Here is a 20,142-nt window from a genome sequence, read left to right as displayed (position 1 = left end):
AGTGTTCTTGGTATTGCGAAGACTTCTCCTTTCACATTCTACTGTGTGCACGGAACTCATGCACTTAGTTAGCAAAGCTTCAATAGAAAGGGTCAAATGCTTCAATGCTTTCAATGCTCGTATAGAAAGGGTCAAAAGTCCGCTGCATTTAGCCTTTCGTAAAACACGTTGTGGGGCTAGTTGGTGCATAGCTTTCAATGGGTTAGGAAGCGCCTTGTCCTGTCTGTATTTCTTCTTGTGTGCTGTCACTTTTGGCGCCTAATCTATTGAAAAATAGCCTTTCGTAATTTCAGAATTAAGTAACATTGTGCACTCACTTCGACTAACGGTGAGAGGCTCTACATACAGAACGTACGAAGGGTTCTTCACGGGCCTTTTGCAATCCGCATCCGCAGTGGCTCAGAGATATGTAAGCGTACGTCTGCTCAGCGCCGCATGAATAACGTGCTCGAGAAATAGCCTAAGAGACCGTGATCAGATGGGGTTATTGAGACCGCGACTTGAATTTAAAATTGCACTGACCCGAGCACACCGTTGTTGTCTTAAATTGAATGAACCGCTGAAGTGTCAAACTCATTTTCCTTTACGTACGAAACGTTTTCAACCGTGGTAGAAATATAGCTAGGTAATCGTATTATCCGTTTTATTAAACGCCGGGTACATTTTTGGCAGCTTTTCATTCAAAGCGCGTAAAACCGAGTTTCGGGTCCATACAGAGGCCTTCACCGTATTCTATGGCTTTGAGGCGCTGTGTTGACTTTCTAGAGTCACAGTATATATATAAGGCAACGAGCAAGACTAGAACAAGGTCAAGTCCTTGAAAAAGACAAGTACACTTGTGGAAACGTCGGCTCCGGCTTTCCCCTTGCTCTCGTCCTGCTCGTCGTCTTGAATTTTCACCTCCCGCCTTCCCCGTGTTTTCTCAGCATCTACGTACGGCTTTAATTTAAAAGAAAATATTAAATATTATTAGTTTTGCCACTTCGATCCTTGATGTAATGAGGAGAGACGATCGATCATCGTGTGAGCGTTAGAAATGTTGAAGCACCGGTTAGGATTTATACAATTAAGCATCGAACTCTCTTGATTCTACGTTGTTGTTTTTTTTTTTTTTGCGAGACTATATGGCTGGGTGTAATAAACTGGGTTTCCTTGCATCTTAGAATGAAAGAAGCAGCGCCGGCGCTGGCGGTGAGAATGCTCCTCGAATGTAAGCATAATGTGATCATCATCATCATGTATGATCATCAAGCATAATGTATATAGCAATAAAGGTTCACTCCGGTTTGCCTTGACCATGACGTCACGGAAATGAATAAACGTAATTTGCTAGCGCATGTGTAGAAATTCTCCAAAAAGGGGGCACTGGCGCATGTTTCCCTGCGTTCTGAGATGTCGCCAAATGTAAGAGAATGAGCGTAGAGAGTTCTATGCGCGAAAGCGTGTGCGATGGCGCACCGATGATCGAGCTTGGCGAAGCGCTGCAATATTTTTTTACATGTCAGCAGTGCTGCAAGTTAGTGATGCGTGCCAGTTTTGCTGGCATGACATGAGTGTTTCTGTTTTGCGCTAGTAGACTCTGGCTGCTTAAGTCACAAACGCGGAGAGTGTACAGCATGATTGGCCACATGCTCCTGCATCTGACTGCTTCTCGCAGTTTAAACTCGGGGCAGTCATAGTGTGTTTTAAAGCGATAGTGTTCAACTACTTCGCCCACTTCGAAGGGACGTCGGCCGATCTCGCACAATAAAAACTGGGAAGCGCGTTACCTTGGCCCATTATAGATGTGCAGGTTATCGTGTTGCTGACCAGACACGTGACACTGGGCATTTGTTCGAACAGACGTGTTACTGCACACTGCTGTGCTGCCTAGCAAACAATTTATGCCACTCGATGTGGGCCAGTGTGCATGTGCATGTGGTTACGTGCTTCAAGAGACATGTTGGAAGAGACTTCGTATGCGTTATTGGAATGTGCGCATTCTTCATCAACTGCTCATAACGGCTGTGGCAAGGCGATACAGGAGGCTTGAAGCCCTATATCAGGCCGTGGGGTGTGATTCTGCACGTTTTTTTTATCGCTGAATAATAGTTGCACTTTCATTCGTGACGGAAATGCGCAGCGCACCTTTTGTAACTGCGCTATTATGCCTTGCTGGTTCACGAAGATGTCCCGTGCACCAATTATCATAGTGCATGGGACCTGCCTAAATGATTTACTGCGAAAGTAGTTTAACCACTCAAAGTTAGGCTTGCCTTGTTCGTCCGTCCGACCGTCCGTCCATTCCGTTATGCCAACGAAGACCGTTTTCGTTACCGAGCCCGCAAGTGATTCTTTTGTCACCGTTGGGCCATCTTGTGATCCCCAGCTTCGCCGATACCACGGCGTAAAAAAAATACTTCGGCGCTACCACCTCCATCGGGACTTTAATTTATATAAATTCAGTGATGTGCATTTGGAAGCCAAGTGCGCTTAACACCCAGCTATCACGCAACACAGTGCTGGTGAATTAGTGCAAGGCTTTTTGCTCCACAGACACACTGGTTCAGTGGCGTCTACACGTATGTGTTGAAAGCTAGAATAATTTAAATAAATCACACTTTAGTTGACAAGTATTACAGTATGTGCTTCACGTAGAAGTAGCTTTCCGCAAGATGGCGATGTGTTGTGTTGTTATTTGTTTTCCTGCTCGTGAAAACAACGTCGGCGGCTCTAAAGAGGCTTACATGACAATGGCGACGATAAACCCCAAACGTAGCACATGCTGTCAATAGGGTATATGCGCCGAGAGTGACGTGGTTTGTGGAAAACAAAGTCGAAAGTATCGATAGCATCGACGTAAATAGCGAAGTCTTAGGGACAACGCCACGTAGTTGACAGAGTAGTTCACATGATTCACAGACACAGTGCTGAGCACGGCAAATGTACAGGAATATAAATATCTGAAATGTCGTTGGTGGCAATGCGTCATTTAGAATTTGAATTCAGTCGATGTAGTAGTTTCAGCCACCGAGTTCATTACCCACCTGGCGGAACCTTTAAAATGAATTGGGAAGGATAAATCGACTTGATTTCTTGTTTACGCTTGCGAGTAGTCCTCACCAAGAGCAGCAGCGGCAGGTCTTTCCACGTGCGTATTTCAAACTAAAAAAACATGCACTACTCTGTCGTAGAAGCAAAGTTGCATGCACCGCAAATTATAAAAGTCACAACTTATTTAACTATTCTACACTTTTCTTTTCGTAATGTCATAAAACTTATAATTATCGCCTGAATACTACATTTCCTTTGCAACTTTTTCATCCTCACTTTCAATAATTACATTGTTATGCGATCGCAAGTCGTCTCAGAACCAACCGCCCTACAACTGCAGGCAACTTGTCTTGTGGCAACTTCCCCATCATGGGTGAGTGGAATCATTTGAGGAAAAAGCACACAAGCACAAATAACCTAATGGCCTTCATGGTGGAAAAAAAAAATTATGGGGTTTTACGTGCCAAAACCACTTTCTGATTATGAGGCACGCCGTAGTGGAGGACTCCGTAAATTTCGACCACCTGAGGTTCTTTAACGTGCACCTAAATCTAAGTACACGGGTGTTTTCGTATTTCGCCCCCATCGAAATGCGGCTGCCGTGGCGGGGATTCGATTCCGCGACCTCGTGCTCAGCAGCCTAACACCATAGCCACTGAGGAACCACGGCGGGTATTCATGGTGGAAGAATGCTGTTGTCGCAGTGAATTATTCAGAGCCAAAGCAACCATTGAAGTCTGCTGTCTTTCTTTCTATCGCTTCTCACTTTTAAATCAAGTTGCAAGTTTTTGTTTTCGCTATAACTGATTCCGCGCCGGATGAAGCAAGTTACGTTATAAAGTAGTAAAACTGTATTTAAAATAAACGACAGCCATCAAGTTTTAAATTTATTTCGTAATATAAGATACTTGGTTCACGGTCGTTATGTCGAGCTTCGACTAGTGGTTACTCCAGCTCTCCTCGCTGGTCATCCTGCGCATGGCCTCATTAAAAGCTACGCGCTTACTTTTCACTTATAAGCGTGCGTATGCTTTCTGAGGTGAAGGGTATCCGCTATACTTCGAACGAAAGGAACGGCCAAATAACAGTTTCTTCGAAGACGAGGTCATAACTCATTATTTTTTCCAACAGGCGAGAGGACAGAAGATAGAATGTCGTGTGTACTTTGAAGAACCTTTACGTCAAAATAATTGTCGCGGCAAGTGACGAAGGAAAGCCCTCCATAACGAGCTTTCAAGATTTCTTCAACTTGAGTACTTGCTTTGGAGAGTCATTTCTTTAGAGCGTATTAATGAACGCTATCTATACCGGCAATCTTGAGGGCCCTTAACTTTCATGACGACCGCGATTGAGGGCGAACGGATACATCGTACGCACAGTTTGGCGTCTTCTCGGCAATCTGATACGTATGCAGGCGCTCCGCTTACCTCTTTTCATACATTTTTCCTCTCTGCAAACAAAAAATGGCCAGGCTTAGCTTGGTTAAGCCAAGAATGCGTTGCATATTGCGCGGTCAGGTGGTGGCTGCGGCCGCGCGCGACCGCGCCAGTTGGGGCCCAGCTTTTCCTCCGTGACGTCACGCGCCGGCGCAGCGCCCCTAGCGGGAGGAGCGGGAGTCAGGTGGTGGCTGCGGCCGCGCGCGACCGCGCGAGTTGGGGCCCAGCTTTTCCTCCGGCTGTCGTGACGTCACGTCACGTGGTTGCGCTAAAGGTCAATGGTGGCTGCCCGGCCGCGCCCAAGGGCTGAACTGAGTGATTGCAATATGCAACGCATAAAAGTGTTACGCAACACCTAAGAAACTCTGAGCCGCTTCTTTTCAACGGGAGGCTCCAACCGGGGCTGGAATCATGTTTTGCCGAACTGTTTTTAAACGACAAAGATGTGCCTTCGCGCGTTTGAAATTTCAACTGATAAATTGAACGGTGTGCCAGGGGTAATAAATACTCCCGCCGTTTGCTTTGATCCATGCAATGCAACTTCGAAGAATTTGGAAGCCGTCGTCAGAATTTTTGTCATAACCCACCAAAACATTCGCTTAGTAACTAAATTAAGAAGCATGGTATTAGCGCACACAGCACACTTGATGACCGCAGACGCTCGCTGTGAAAACGGTGACGTGAGGAAAAGCGGCAGCGACAGCTAGCGCAGTGACCTTCGTGCTGTCTATCGCTTCAACGTAAACTGAGCGGCGTGAACACAGCACGCACGAAGGTATGAGACGTCTGCAGATCACTTTCAAGATAGAGCGTGCGCAACCATGCGCGGCAGCGCAAAGTACGCAGTTGCTGCCGGTGTAGAACGCCACCCCCTTCCCTCCCTCACGGCCGCCCCGTTTTCCTCCCTTGCGCGCGCGAGATTGAGCCTCGATTGTCGGTTGGCCTTGCGCGCGGTCACTAAATAAGCAGTTGCTTCCGGAAAACAACGCCAATCCCGTTCCTCCTTCCCATCGCCCCGCGGCCTTTCGCGCGACGGAAGACGGCGCGTTTCCTCTCAGCATTCCTCCCTCACACATGACAGATTGAGCTGCGATCGTCGGCTCCCCTTGCGCGCTTTCGCACAGACAGCATACGGCGTGTGGCGAAAGTGTTATCGCCCTGTGGTTTGTGTGGAACATCACGCCGACGCCGACATAAATATGTGCCTGAAGTGTCCATATAATTCCCATCGCAATAAAATGTCCCGTGCTTTTTCGCCCATAATCAGCAATCTTGCCAAACGGTTTTGCCAGACTCTTTACGGTGCTGCACCATTTGACGCCTCGCTGAGGTAGGTTACACTGAGATGCCATGTCTATGAAACCTTCTTGTCACTGAGCGACTGCTTTAGACATGAGATTGTGCGCAAAAGCCATGCACATTCCACATAATTTCTTGCCTAGAGAAGCGCAGCGCGGTTCAAGCAATGCCACATTCACACTTCAACTTTAGATCCTCACTGAACTCGATCTGTACTGACTTTGATCTGAACCTACTCAAGCACTCTGCAGTCTGCGAGTCACAAGGCTTTTGCTTGAGTCCTAAGTAATACACTGACAAGCCTGTTCCAGTTTGTCGGTAGCCCGACTCGCTGTGTACGAAATGCAATGCAAACCACATTCTGCAGTTGAAGAATTTAGCTTATTGTGCCTAGTAAGTACGCAAAATCCTAAATTGAAGGTTCCTGCCAAGAGCAGCATATCATTGGTGTTGATAGCGAACGTTAAACTAGATCATTGTTTTTTTTCCCCGCATGATCACACTTCCATCGATCGTACACGCTTATCAATTACACAAACTTAGCGCAAAGAACTCTTTTGTGATCGAAGATAATACAATATACTCGTGTCCAGGGTGGCAGCGTTAGAAACAGACTTGGGAACTTTTTCCTATTTGACCAAATCTACCTTATTTGCATAAAGAATCAAACTTTTTTTGGTAACGTAGACATTATTTTGTACATAGCGCAAACAACAAACTCACTACTTGAAGAGGCAATGCAATCAGATCTTATGAGGAGCACTCGAAGACGAATGAATGAGTGTACACTGTCTGCTGTGTGGCGGAATGACGGTTTTGTCTGATAGACGCACAGAGAAGGAATCGAAATTGCAGTGCAGTTAAACAAGGCTCTGAGCGCAAAACCGTATTAGATGAGGAATAAAAATTCAAGTTAAACACCAGGACGTCTCTAAGAAGAAAAAAATAACAAGAATTTGGGGAGTTGCCGCAAAGGTCACATTCTTCGAGTCAACACAACGCACTCTAACTGACAGACCCAGACAAAATGAGGTCGACCTCATTTTTTGTTTCATTAGGCCACGAACGGAGCGTGTCTTCCAGACAGCCTTAATCTCATGTTCCACCGTTTCATCCGAGACTTCGGTAATGCGCTGATAGCAAAAAGCCGGCGGGTCCTTGTTTGCACTTGAGTAATGAGGTCGTGACACTGGAGGTCTGGAGAGGAATCTAAAGAAATAACGATATTTCTTTGTCGTTTTGCTCTCTCATTGCCGAATTACGAAGTCTTACTGGGTACGCCTGGTGGAATGTTTCACCCTGTGAACCGTCTGTCAAGCTTTGCAGTTGGGTAATGCTTGCACACAGAGCTCACGCAGACACTAATTGAACATCACACTTAATGGGTTTATTTGGACACTCGCCACACGTGGCTGAAAGATCACGTAGCTGTGTGTGAACGAGAAGAAAAGAAACAATGGGGACTCCGTTTTGGTTAATAACGAGCACAAAAGCCAGCAGGCAATGAATCCAAACAAATTATGGGGAAATTAGCAGCGGTAAAAGATCAAATGTTAAAAAATACTCAAGAAAAGGTAAAATTAAAACGGACGAAAACATAACTTGTCGCCTGTGGGAGACCAACTCCCAACCTCTGCACTAGGTGTGCGTTTCGATACCACTTGTGCAACGGTGACGGCCGTCTATTCGTCCACCACCTTGGGTATTTATGTGTACTTGATAAAAATCTGGGAGTGATAGCTAGCGCCGTTCAGGGACCGTCGTTACGCCAAATTCAGGCTTGCGAAAACACAAAAATGTGAGAGCTTCACCCAACAACAAAGCATTGAAAACAATATGAAGATTTAGAGTTTCACTCAGGCTCTTCCCGTTGTGTTCTCTATAGCAATTAGTGGAGGTGGCGTAGCACGGTCAGAACGCCGACAATCGCTGTCGCTACCAGGTGCCTCAGAATACTGGGGCGATGAGCGCCGCTACAACTTCAAATAATTTACGTTCTTGAAAGTGAGAATCGGTGCATACCGGTGTGTAGCTCACACAGTCACACTCATTATGAATGTGGGGCTGCGAGTTGCAGACCGATTTACACCCTTCTTCCCATATAAAGGGGCAAGTTATTTCACAGTGCGGTGGAGTTCACAAGTGTTGCATATCGATAGTGCACAACATTAGGTCGACAGCGAACCGCCGGCATTCAGAAACGCCAGCTAAATAGTAGACGACGTCGGCTTGACATTTAGTGAACGCATGAGGGCATACACACCGGACCTCAGTAGCAACGTTGACGTGCTCATAACGAGCACGCACATCATCGCTATTTCATCCGAAAGGCATAATACTGCTGGTATCGGACAATTGTAATTACATATGACAAAGAAAGTAATACGCTTATAGCTGTAACTAATGGGCTGCGAATGCAGTTTGTAATCCCTTGTCTTGGAGCTCAGATTCTGAGTGCACTCATCAATTTGTCTTTGAAAGTAATTTGCCCACTTAAGGTCGTTGTCGACGCTTGTTGCATAACACGCTCGTCACGAGTGATAGCTGGTTTGTTGTGAGTTTTTCTTACAGCTGACATTTTTCCGAGCTGCTGGCATAGTATAAAAGCAATAAAGTTATGACCGCCAACGTTGTGGAAGGAACTGCCTATTCCACGCATATGTTTAGTTTTGTTTATTCGGGCAATCAGCGCAAACATACAACTTCGAAGGTAGGAAATTGCTTGAAGTATGAAGCTTACTACGGCACAAACAGTTACCTCCTCAAGAAGCATTTGTGGCCACTCTGCTCTCGGAGTGTGGTAGCAAGTGTGGAAAGTGACTCTAGTATGCCCGTAATTCAAGCATTCTTTTCTTATCTTTACGTGGATTCTTACCAGGTCACGCAATATGGAGCACTTGATTGACGGTGCCAGACTCCGCTAGCATTTTTTTCCTGACAAGTCCACTGATTCCTCGTAAAACGCCAGAACCTTTTCCATTCGGTTTATGTCTGGGTTAGTCTATTCCCAATTTTTCACTCACTCACTCACTCACTCACTCACTCACTCACTCACTCACTCACTCACTCACTCACTCACTCACTCACTCACTCACTCACTCACTCACTCACTCACTCACTCACTCACTCACTCACTCACTCACTCACTCACTCACAATCAGGATTCTGTACTGGGCCTCGTAATGAAGGAGCAAGCTAATTTATTACGAGGCTTTATATAGAGCTGCTTAGTGCAACATTCCACAGGGCATGATTCGGAGAGGGGGAACCTCCCTGCAAGTTTTCTCTGACTGCGTGCATGCTCTTGAAACAAAATATTGAAGAAAGTAGCCGTGGAACCCTCGTTAGTTTATCTGAGTACACTACGATATCAGGATATCGCGTACGAAGGCCATTTCTGTGTCGCCTGTTGGTTACGGCAGAGTTGTATGAAGATTCGTTTTGGTCTTGCCTCTGTCGGCATTGCTTGCACAAAGCTTACCCTCTTTGTTGTTGTTGTATATATATATATATATATATATATATATATATATATATATATATATATATATATATATATATATATATATATATATATATATATATATATATATATATATATATATATATATGTGTGTGTGTGTGTGTGTGTGTGTGTGTGTGTGTGTGTGTGTGTGTGTGTGTGTGTGTAATACCGAGAAACGCAGACGTCACATTATCAAAAAGAACAATACTCCTATTTCGCAAATATTACACATACACGTACTGTATACGACATTTGTAGACAACATAGCTGAAGGCTCCTGGTTAAGAGGAACCTTTAGCTCGCGTGCTCCTATCTAAATACATGTAAAAGGAGAATTCGTTTTTCTCGGCAACCACTGCGCCATATTTTGCGAAGTTTGTTGCATTTAAAAGAAAAACGTAAAATCTAGTGACTGTTTGTTTCTAATTCTTTATATAGGTCGTCAATTTTTTTTATTAAAGATTGGCAAACTATGAGAATTTTTAGTAAACGAAACTATCAAGTTTACAACGGTGTAACTCAGCAAGCAATAACGATATCACAATTCTGTGGATTGCATATGATAGTACATCTAAACCGCACAAAATCGATATGTTACACATGAATCTAAAGAAATTCAGTATTATTGAAATACAGCTTTTGCTGAACCCGTGTAAACAACGCAGCAAATTCAAGTAAGGTAAAAATTGACGGATCAAATTTGTACTCTTTAAATGATGTAATGAATGCCGTTTACAGAACCACTATATCTGTCCTCGATGCAGGCCTATTAAGTTGTAAACTTCGTGCTTCTATATTTTTTTTTTGCGAACTTCAGAATTTTTTGAAAATATTTTAAAGAAATTTCAGGCCCTAAATCGAAATTCCGCTACCAACAGTCACTAGAATTTAACTTTTTCTCTCAAATGCAACAGATTGCATTAGCATTGGTCCAGGAGTTATCTCAGAAAAACGTTTTTGCGTTTTACATGTATTTGAATAGGCCGCGTTGGAGTTGGGCCCGAGCTAAAGCTTCCTCTTAAGTTTGACCACTACGGTCTTGAGCCTATTGAATACATCTCCATAAACAATAATGGGATCGAAGTTACCAACAGTTTATAGTTGTTGCTCTCTAAGATATTTTCCTACATACTCGTACATGGACCTCTGAAGTACAGATTGGCTTTCTGACGCACATATAGAGGGCTCTCAGGGTAGTCAGCTGGACATTTACTGTGCGTGAATTCCCTCTCTTTCTGCTCCTGTTTCTTCGTGAGGCAGCAAATAATGCTTGTAGCATAGCTTTATTCAAGCTAGAATCACGGGCCGCAGGTCTGTAAGCACGTGTTGTTCTCGAATTCATCACTGCAATATTAGATGTCTAGCCTTCTAACCTTCTTCACTTGGAAAAGTGCATGTTTGTTGAGGTTCATCATTTAGGAAAATTATCGCATACCCGTCTATTAATTTGTTCATTCTTCATGATTAATTTCTTTTTTGTACATAGAGTTAAACCACCAATTTTAGGAGACTTAAAGCTCAATCGATATCCCCTACCGCAGGAATACTGTCTATCCCAAATAATCATATAATCTTTGGATCAGAGGAAGCCCTGCAATTCTCTCTCGTAATCAATGTCACATTATCGCACATCATCGTCTCATCGTCACCACTATCGCTATCCTCTCTTTTCTGATGCCCTGCAGAATGAACTAGGGCATGTACTGAATAAGAGTAATCGCTGTTATGCATTCGGATGAACAGTGATGTTCACCGAAAAACTGTTTTGATCCCCAAGGCGCTCCTGAACCCAGTCGGTCTCACGTTCATAACCGGATTTGGAGGAAAATTTTAGCGGGCCCGAGCTTTCTGAGCTACTGTAGATAACCGGTATCATATCTACAGAGGATCGAAACGCAGCGCTGAGCAGGCTGGTGGGTTAACATCGCTGATATCAAACAGTGCCCGACTAACGAAGGAAAATGGACTCGGACAACACGGGTACCATAGCGTCTGTAGGTGCCCACGCTGCCGGGCCTCCCACGATCCATTTTGCCCACGTGCCACTGGCGTTTCCATTGCAACGCAAGACGACTGGCACATACGTAACCTTTCCCTGAGTGCAAAACTTCTGCTGGACACATACGCACTGTGTTACAGCTTTAACTTTAGACGCCGTGCACAAGCAGCAGGAAACTTGGAACAGCCAAGACCGACAACATTGTTTTCAGATGAACGACTTTTTCACCGACTCCGCTGCCGCCGATTTAGACTGTTGTAGAAAGTTGTCTAAACAATTTCAAGCGTAGCCTAACGGTTCTGAAAAATTTTCAGGCAGCTTGAGGCTATTTAACTTGGAAAGGTATTTCCATGAGGCTTTTGAAGAATCTTTGCCAAAACCCTAGCTAGTCAATTTTGCCTGCTCATAAAGGCGGCGCCAAATGAAAATGTCAACTAACGTCGGTTGCACCAGAGAGAGAGCGGGTTTGTTTGTGTGTGTAGGGAGGTGGGTAAAATGTACTGCTTCAAATCTGTTGGTCGACATTCACACAGGATTCTCCAGTTTGACTGTCACTGCTCTGTGACCTACACGGAAGTCTGGCGATCTTCGTTTTGGAAGTACTCCTTAGCCTGGTTTCTGCTCATCCGTCATGGCGTGAAGCCGAGTGGAGAGTCGAAAGATTGCACTGCAAGCAGTAAGCTGATAGGCAAACCGTAATTAACGACGTAGAGGAGTACCACTTTTCACACGCTCAAACAACCGTGGCGTAACTTTGTGGACTTAAAATATTTAACTCAAAACCCACCCCCGATGAAAACTCGTGTTCAAGAATTTTATTTTCTCTCTTTAAGGGCAAGCAGTTTGCATAGTACGCCGTTATCGGATTGAAAGTTCGTCGATAGTTAATCTTAACCGCAGCGCACAATGGCTCGCACAATTCGCAGACGCACAACATGTGGCACAAGGCTGTGGTCTCTAACCACGCGGAGACCAAACCGCCATTCAATGTCACGGCTGACGTCGCAATTACATTCGCGGCCGACTAAATATCAGTGCGTGTTCATGGATGGGTAGCTGTGGTTCCCCAATAATTTGGCTGTGCTATCTCCCGCTGCATGCAAGCTTCTCTCTGACTCTAAACTTTTCTCAACGAAGAACTGATTTCGAGCCGTCTCTGAGCGCAGGACATTTTCATTACTCAGTGCTCGAGGTGCATCGGCGGGTACGTCGGCCTTTACCGAACAGTTCAGCTAAGAACGTCTGTTCAGTGTCGCTCCAAGGCTTTTCCGGGTAGTTAAAGTGTAAATTTCTGTGTGCAGGTGCAAATAGGTAGAAAATGAGCTAAAATGAACTCAGTATTCGCATGAAATTAGAGTTGCAGTTTTTATCGTCATCATCACCATCATCAGCACCGTCATTATCATCAGCACACTCTTCAGTAACGTGATAATTTACCTATTATGAGAAGTTACTTAGGCGAGAACTCATAACACAAAATCGGGTATTTTTTAAGAAGAATATGACTTGGAGAGCGAGAGAGAGAGAGAGAGAGAGAGATACAGAGAGAGAGATAAACGGAATGGGAAAGGCAGGGAGGTTAAATGGATGAGATTGTGGTTTGCTTGCAAGAATACATATTGAGGACAAAGAAAAAAGAGCGACAAGAACGGGCACTGTCTTCCAAGTGATTTTTGTTTGCGAAAATATTTGTCTGCAATTCCATCTCTTCTGGTTAAGCCCATTATAAAGTTAGATGTCTTGTAAGAAGCCCGCAAAAAGCAAGCGTTTGTCAAAATTCAGCATTGTTTGAACGGCCGTTATTCATAGTAATGCAGCAAAACTATCAAAGAAACCACACCGAAAAAAAATTAATAGGCATACTTGGGGAAAAAGTAAGTTGGTAGCAGTGCTAAAAAAAATTGGCGCCATAATAAACAATGATTACCTCTTCGAAGCTGTTCAGCACTTGAAAGACGCTGAGGGAATGACATGTTAAACGTGGCGCTTTAACTGCGCGTACATTGAAGGCTTGTGTTAAGACGGGACGCGATGTGCTTGTGGATGAAAACCGCATTTTGACCCGACGGTGAGCAGGACCGTCGTCTGATCGTCTACGTAAACACAGTTGGGAAATTTCTTGGTAAAGACACACAGGGAGGAGTTCCACTATTAATTTAGAGTCGCTGAAACTACCTTCTATTTTTTTGTGCCTCGTGATCAACTTGGTGACACCATTCATGGGACAACGCTCGCTCGGTACTCATCGTAACTGCGTTCAATGATCACTCACGTGAGACCTTTGTCGTTAAGCCTACAATTTTCAAGAGAGGCCGAAACAAATACATGTCAGTGCAAGAGACGTGTCAACTTATAGATTAAGGAAATGGCTATCGAAGTACAGCTATGATGTGAGCTTATACTTGATCTAATTACTTAGGTGTTTATACTGCATGTTTGTGCCAAACGATGCTTCGGTACAAATGCTTTAGCACCTTTTTCGTTAAGCCTGTCCTTTCGATAGACGTAGCTCCGGCCTGTTCTTCCTTCGATTTGCGAATTGCATTGTAAAAGCAAATCAATGCCTACAATGGGTTTATCTGTACGAAATAACTGTTGTAATTACAATGCAGTCCCTTAATACTGTCAGCAATGCAATTACATCGGAATCTTTCTATAGCAAAGACAATAAGTTACGAGATCCGACTGATGAAATCTGTAATTTTATAAAATAGAACACCTTCAGGCGTTGTGTACCGATGCTATTAGTATGCGTGTATGATGTAATATCTAATTCGAAAGACCAATGCATAGTTTGAAGACAAAGACACCATGTTAGCTATGGGACATAAGAATAAGCCTCTTAGGTATGAACATAAGAATAAGGATTCTGGATGATCAAGAAAAAGGTAACATGCTTTGCGAAAAAAAAAATCCTTTGTTTCCTTTCCTCTTCTATAATCGGTGATTCGTTCCTCTCCATGGAGAACCGGTTGCGATTACGACATATCGTACGAGCAGGAGAGGAATAAATTAGGGCAGGACAGGACAGCATTTTCTGCATATAAGCTCACGGCTACGTGGCCGTGCATAAACAAGCAGATCCAGGTTAACTTACTTTCACACAAACTTGTCTACTCTGAGAAATGTACAGCTTACGGAACCCGCCGTGGTTTCTTAGTGGAGGGGCTGTTAAGCACGAGGTCGCGGGATCGAATCCCGGCCACGGCGACCGCATTTATATGGAGGCTAAATGCGAAAACACCCGTGTACTTAGATTTAGGTGTATGTTAAAGAACCCCAGGTGGTCAATATTTCCGGAGTCCCCCACTATGGTGTGCCTCATAATAAAATCGTGGTTTTGGCACGAAAAACCCGATAATTTATTTTTATAGCTTAACGGAAAGCAGCTTATCCTCAAATCAATATTGACGAGTGAGAGGCATTGCCGAATCATTCACCGCCTGCTTGCAGGCTTGGAGCGATGTATTCAGGCGTAACTAACTATGAGCGTTTACATCATCATTCTTGCCTTCTGTTTGGGTGAATCTTTTAGCAACACAACAAGGCACAGAAGCAAAGTATTCGTAATATAGTAATTGTTTGCGCTGACGTCGAACCTTTCGCCATCCGGCACTTTGTTCACAATAAAAGCTGGTCACCTTAATCACATTTGGTTTCAAAATGCAGCAGAACGGTCACGTTCTGCCTCTTGTGCTCGTGTTTCCGGTTGTGGGCTCGTTAAATGCACGTACGCAAAGCACCACTAGCGTATAAGTAACGTAGCGCACCCCGGAAGCAATCAAATGTGCCGTTGACATTTGCAGAAACGAAAAAAAAAAACAGGTTGCGGGAAGCTTTTTTTTTCTCAAGATGCGCCTAATTAGTTGTCTAGTGTGACTTCAGCTTTTCTAGCTTATTTTACGCGTATCTCATATTTGCTCTTTCTTTCTTCTTCCGTTTTCGCCATTTAACGACCTTTGTTCACCATAACTCAGCGAGTGACTCGCTTTTTGTAAGCCCTTGCAATTAGTGTTTTCGTCTGGAACGATGATTAATTAAGATTGCAACGTATTCAGAGCATGTATGCTGCGTTACCAAGCAAATGACTGCTTTATGCGCCCGACCCAGTGAAACAGCTGTTATCTTTGAAGCACCAGCCTATACTAGCGTTGCGGTTCTGCATTTTACATACTTAGCTGGTGTTTGCTAATAAGGCCAGGGGAGGGGAATTTCGTGGCTGACTTAATTTAAGAGTGGCTTGCAGGTCGAGTTAGTGCACGGTGCTTTTTAAGAGTATTCCAGCAAACAGAGGATATAACCATTAAAAAATCGTATGGAAAGACAGCAAGGAAAGTCGAGTGAAGTCCAGCTAAGTTTATTTACAACATGCACAGAATGCAGTGTTGAAGGCCACCCTGGTGAGAAAGGTGTAAGAATACAGCTTGGTGTGGCCAAGGGGCCACCACCAAACAACAACCAGATCCTTCCCATTCCTTTCTCTGTGTGTTGCCTCACATTTTTTTCTAGTCATCCTTTTGGTTTACTGGCACACCCTTACAATATGCCATATCTTAATCATGCGATAAGCTATTCTCGATTTTTTTTTCACGTAGGGCTTTGAAGTGCAAAATTTAGAATTTACCTCAACTATACGCTAGTTACTGTTATCCTGAAAATAGTGCCGGTGTTCAGCTGTGTCGGTCCTGGCCTCCGGCTCCCCTACATAGGACGTGGCGTCATACTTCAACTGAATCTGTTAAAGATGTCTCAATTCTTCAATACGCCCCACCTGGCCCAACGTTCTTCTGCAATCATGCCAAGCTCTCGCTTGTCATACTGACCACACATAATCTGCGTTAGATGGTAATGTGGGTTAGTTAGCGAATGGTATATTTGATAGAAAGAAGGACAGCAAGTAATATCTACTAAAAGTAATAACCAGGAAAAGCAGGCGCATGTACGTTTTCTTTCATGCGTTGTGCGTCCTGCCTTACCTAACTGTTTCCAGCTCAAACCTCCACCGCTAGGTGGAGTGGAGACCGTTTAATAAACCTCTATGTGCGTACATACTCAAGCACATACGTCCACTATGTGAATGATTAATGTGTAAAAATATTCAAATAGTTCAATGAACCTGGAGGGTTGACCGAACGACCTCGGTGGTATGGGCCACCGGCCCGTTTAAATGTGGAACTTAGTAATAGTGTCACCGTCATCCTCATTATCATCGCGATCGCTGTTATTCAGCTTGTACGCCAGTGACCCAAATTTCTTTCATCTTATGTGCGAGCACCTTAAAGGAAAGCAATAAAGTTTTGCCGGGCCCTACGCGCGATTGTAATCCAGGCTTAGTGACTGGATCAGGTTTGCTTTTAAGATCTACGGAACACGGAAACAGGGGCAACGAAAACACTCACCCCTTCAGTCAACCGTGCGGGCACGTCAGACGCAGGAAAGGCGGGAACAAGTGACATAGAGAAACACGGAAAGAACGCTGCGATGTTGTTACTTTCTCTCGCTGTGGGGTCTTTATTGACTTAGTTGCCCGAGTCCCTAATCCTCCCGCGTGCCCGAAAGAAGCGCGGCGAAATGAAGGCTGCCACGCTTGTTGCTAGAGCAGGTCACGTACTTACTAAGCCATTATTATCTGAGTGAACCTCACCTGAAGAACTCCTCGTGTGCTTGAGCGAGGTGCCCGAAACAGAAGAAAGGAAGTCAAAGGTCTTCACAGCCCTAGCTCTCGGGTAATAACCGGCGCTTAGGAATTGCTTGTCCCACCATTGCGGCGTAGTTCTGTGTTTCAAACGAGTAGTTTATTGTAGGTAACTTGCAGGTACATTCGTCCCAGTTCCTGCAACGAGAGATCAACAGAAGGTGATATACTGGCTTTCGCGAAAGCCGTGGGATTTCATCGTCGACGCTGTTATGATGTCTGACTCGCACTGTCCCGATATATATACCGATTCTTGCTTTTATAAAAACATATGTGGTCGTACGGGCTTTCGTACATGGCTCGCATCGGATGAGAGAAGAGTCCCAGTGAACGCTGGAATCAGTTCCGGCTCTACAGTTTAGCTGGTCTTGCTGGGATCACAGCCTTCATTGGCTCAGCAAGCATAGCAAGCAACCTCATGGTTCCTGCCGATTCACTAATATTTCGATACCTATTCTTTTATGACGGCCATTATAAGTATAATATTTTAGGTGATTCATAGAGTGGTGTGGATCTGCAAGAGGTTTGCTAGACCTCGCAAGGCATGATGTGGCATAATTAACTGCTAACGGAAACGGAAGAAGCGGAACGCGTATTATTGCATGGAGTGAACTTATTTGATTTCTGGTGCTGTGGTTGGTGTTCAAATTGGAGGCAGCATTGCTTGAAGCAGCGGATAAAATTGCCAACGTGTTATCCCCAGGTGGCTAGCGTAGTTTAATCCTTGTAAGCTGGTGTTACCGTCTGACAGTTTTTCCTTCTGTGACCAACTGTGGGGTTTCCTTTGTTATCTGGTGCTTTGTATGTGTATGACTAAGTGCCGTATTACATTTAGCAGGGTATAATTCACGTGCATCTGTGAGAGAAATCCCGTTGCCTTAGAATGCATCATGTAGAACTCTGTAGTACTTGACAAAGAAGATGTACATTCCTCTAATAGCTTGCGAGAAACTACTTGCCCGCTAAAAAAAAAAATCACCCCGTTCTACTTGTAGTTAGTTGTTTGGGAAAAATAACAGCCGCAATAGATCGATCTCGAACAACGTTGTCGGAAATGGTAATCCTCACAGCAATAACCGCACACGTTTGCCTGTGCATGAAATTTCATGCCTCACGAGCTACCCTGGCGCAGAGATAAAGTCTTTGCGGCCGCAAATGTTACAGAAACGTGCGGGCACATGTACGCAGTGATCAAAGTTAACAGTGGAAATCGAAACATGTTCTACGGACCATGTCTTTGTGCCGCTCTGGTAACGGCACTCTGGGAGAACGCGAATTACGGTCACGAGTCTTCACGATGGAGATAGCGCTTCGATTTTTTTTTTTGCTTGATTGTCCAACGCAACATTTTCAAAGAGGCGTGCTCTTTGGGACAAGTTCAGCTGTAGCGGATGACTGACCACCCGTAATAACGGGTCTGCAGGGTTTCGTTTGGGAGTTTGTTGCAACGGTTGCGTCAGTTGCCATTGCTCACGTCTCCTTGGTGTTGGCTGGCTGCCATGGGCGAGCAATCGACCCACCCACGTGATATGTGACGGGGCGACATGCACCCACGTCGGGAAACGCAACACCCCGATCTCCCTTCACGTTAACTACAATGATGCCAACAACGTACGCGCAGGCAAAAAAAAAGCTATAATCAGGAAGAACGCTAGTCTATATTGGCTGCGAAAGCTGTCACTTGTGTAAAAAGGGGGGGGGGGTTGCGAAATTACTTTTGATGCATAAAGACTGCCTTCGCGTGACATGAAGTGTCAAAAGGTAGCAATAGATTAGCAAAATATTGTGAAAGCTTACAATTCGCTGCCTCCTGCAAATCTTGTACGTAGGAAATCTTATAAGCCTTCCGAATCCAAGGAAAGTTCATATTCCTGTGAAAACTGACAAGCGATATCGGAATGTCACGCTCAGTCAAACCGCGAAAACAGGGTACATAGTTGAGCGACTTCACACGGGACAGTTTAACGGAAGTCGCGTTTGCACAATACAATGACAACGCAGGCGTACCTATAAGAAATAAATAAAAAGCAACTATGAAGTATCCACAGATGAGTACGCAACTGGCTACATTTCACTATCTGAAGCCGAAAATATTTAGAGAAGGAAAAAGGAAAGGCGAGCGCATTAGGACTCTGTCGCACCCTACTTGATGAGAATGAAGCACGCTTAGATAGCGTTGTCGAATGAGTTACGCTAATTCCTGCATGTCCTTGAGACATCATGTACAGTTCATCAAATGCTGTGTGTGTGTTATAGACAATGTGTGAGTCCACATTGTCTATAACTTCCATATGTATTAGTAGTACAATGTCACGGAGGAATATAGAAATACAACATGAGAACATTCATGGTCTCGTATGTTTATAAGAGAATTATTTGGTGTAGGGTGTACCACGGTTATGAGTTTTTTTATAACACGTAAAACACTGAGCACCATACAAACGATTAACAGGACACTCATCTGCATAACCCTCTCTTCCACAGAAGCAAAACGACATCATGAGAACAAAAAACAATACACGTTTAATACTACAAAGCAGTGCTTTTGTTTGTTGCAGCCTTCTCGTAAGACACTTGGGAATGAGTGTTGTAAATACAAGTCATGCAGATTATGGCATTATACCGAAAATACTGACTGCGCTTGCTTGCCGCAGGTCGGTTCTTCGAAACAAAACTTATCTTTGTCGAAACAACGGCATCACCAAAACTATGTGAAAGAGGATGACAATTTCAGCCCAGAGTTCGAGGTAAAAGAAACGTCTGCGATCCTTCTGCTTTATAATGACTTCTCGGAATTCCTCAGTGATCTTAATGATCTTCGAGTCTCGAGTATCACGGCTTAAACATGACATGAAGAATAGCGCAAACAGCGTTATACGTTGACACGTGAAAACTTGGGTACCGTCGCGTTTTCCACGAAGTCATTATGCGAGCGCCAAAGAATCATGATGCGTATCAGTTCAGGTCGTTTGTGCAGGAGAAGAGCCTTGCCTCTGCCATTGTCTATTCAAATTTCTGTGTGTGTTACCGATACTCAAACGTAAGGTTACAGTGCAGTAACTGTACACCTTTACCAGAACCTATTCATTATCAAAATTTACACGCCATTAGTATGGAAACTTCGCAGGTACTCAGTAAATGTGCAGACATCGCCAAATATTTTTGAGCCGCTCGG

The sequence above is a fragment of the Dermacentor variabilis genome, chromosome 8 (genome assembly GCF_050947875.1).
Source record: "Dermacentor variabilis isolate Ectoservices chromosome 8, ASM5094787v1, whole genome shotgun sequence".
Taxonomy (NCBI): domain Eukaryota; kingdom Metazoa; phylum Arthropoda; class Arachnida; order Ixodida; family Ixodidae; genus Dermacentor; species Dermacentor variabilis.
Note: the sequence above shows the minus strand (reverse complement) of the source record.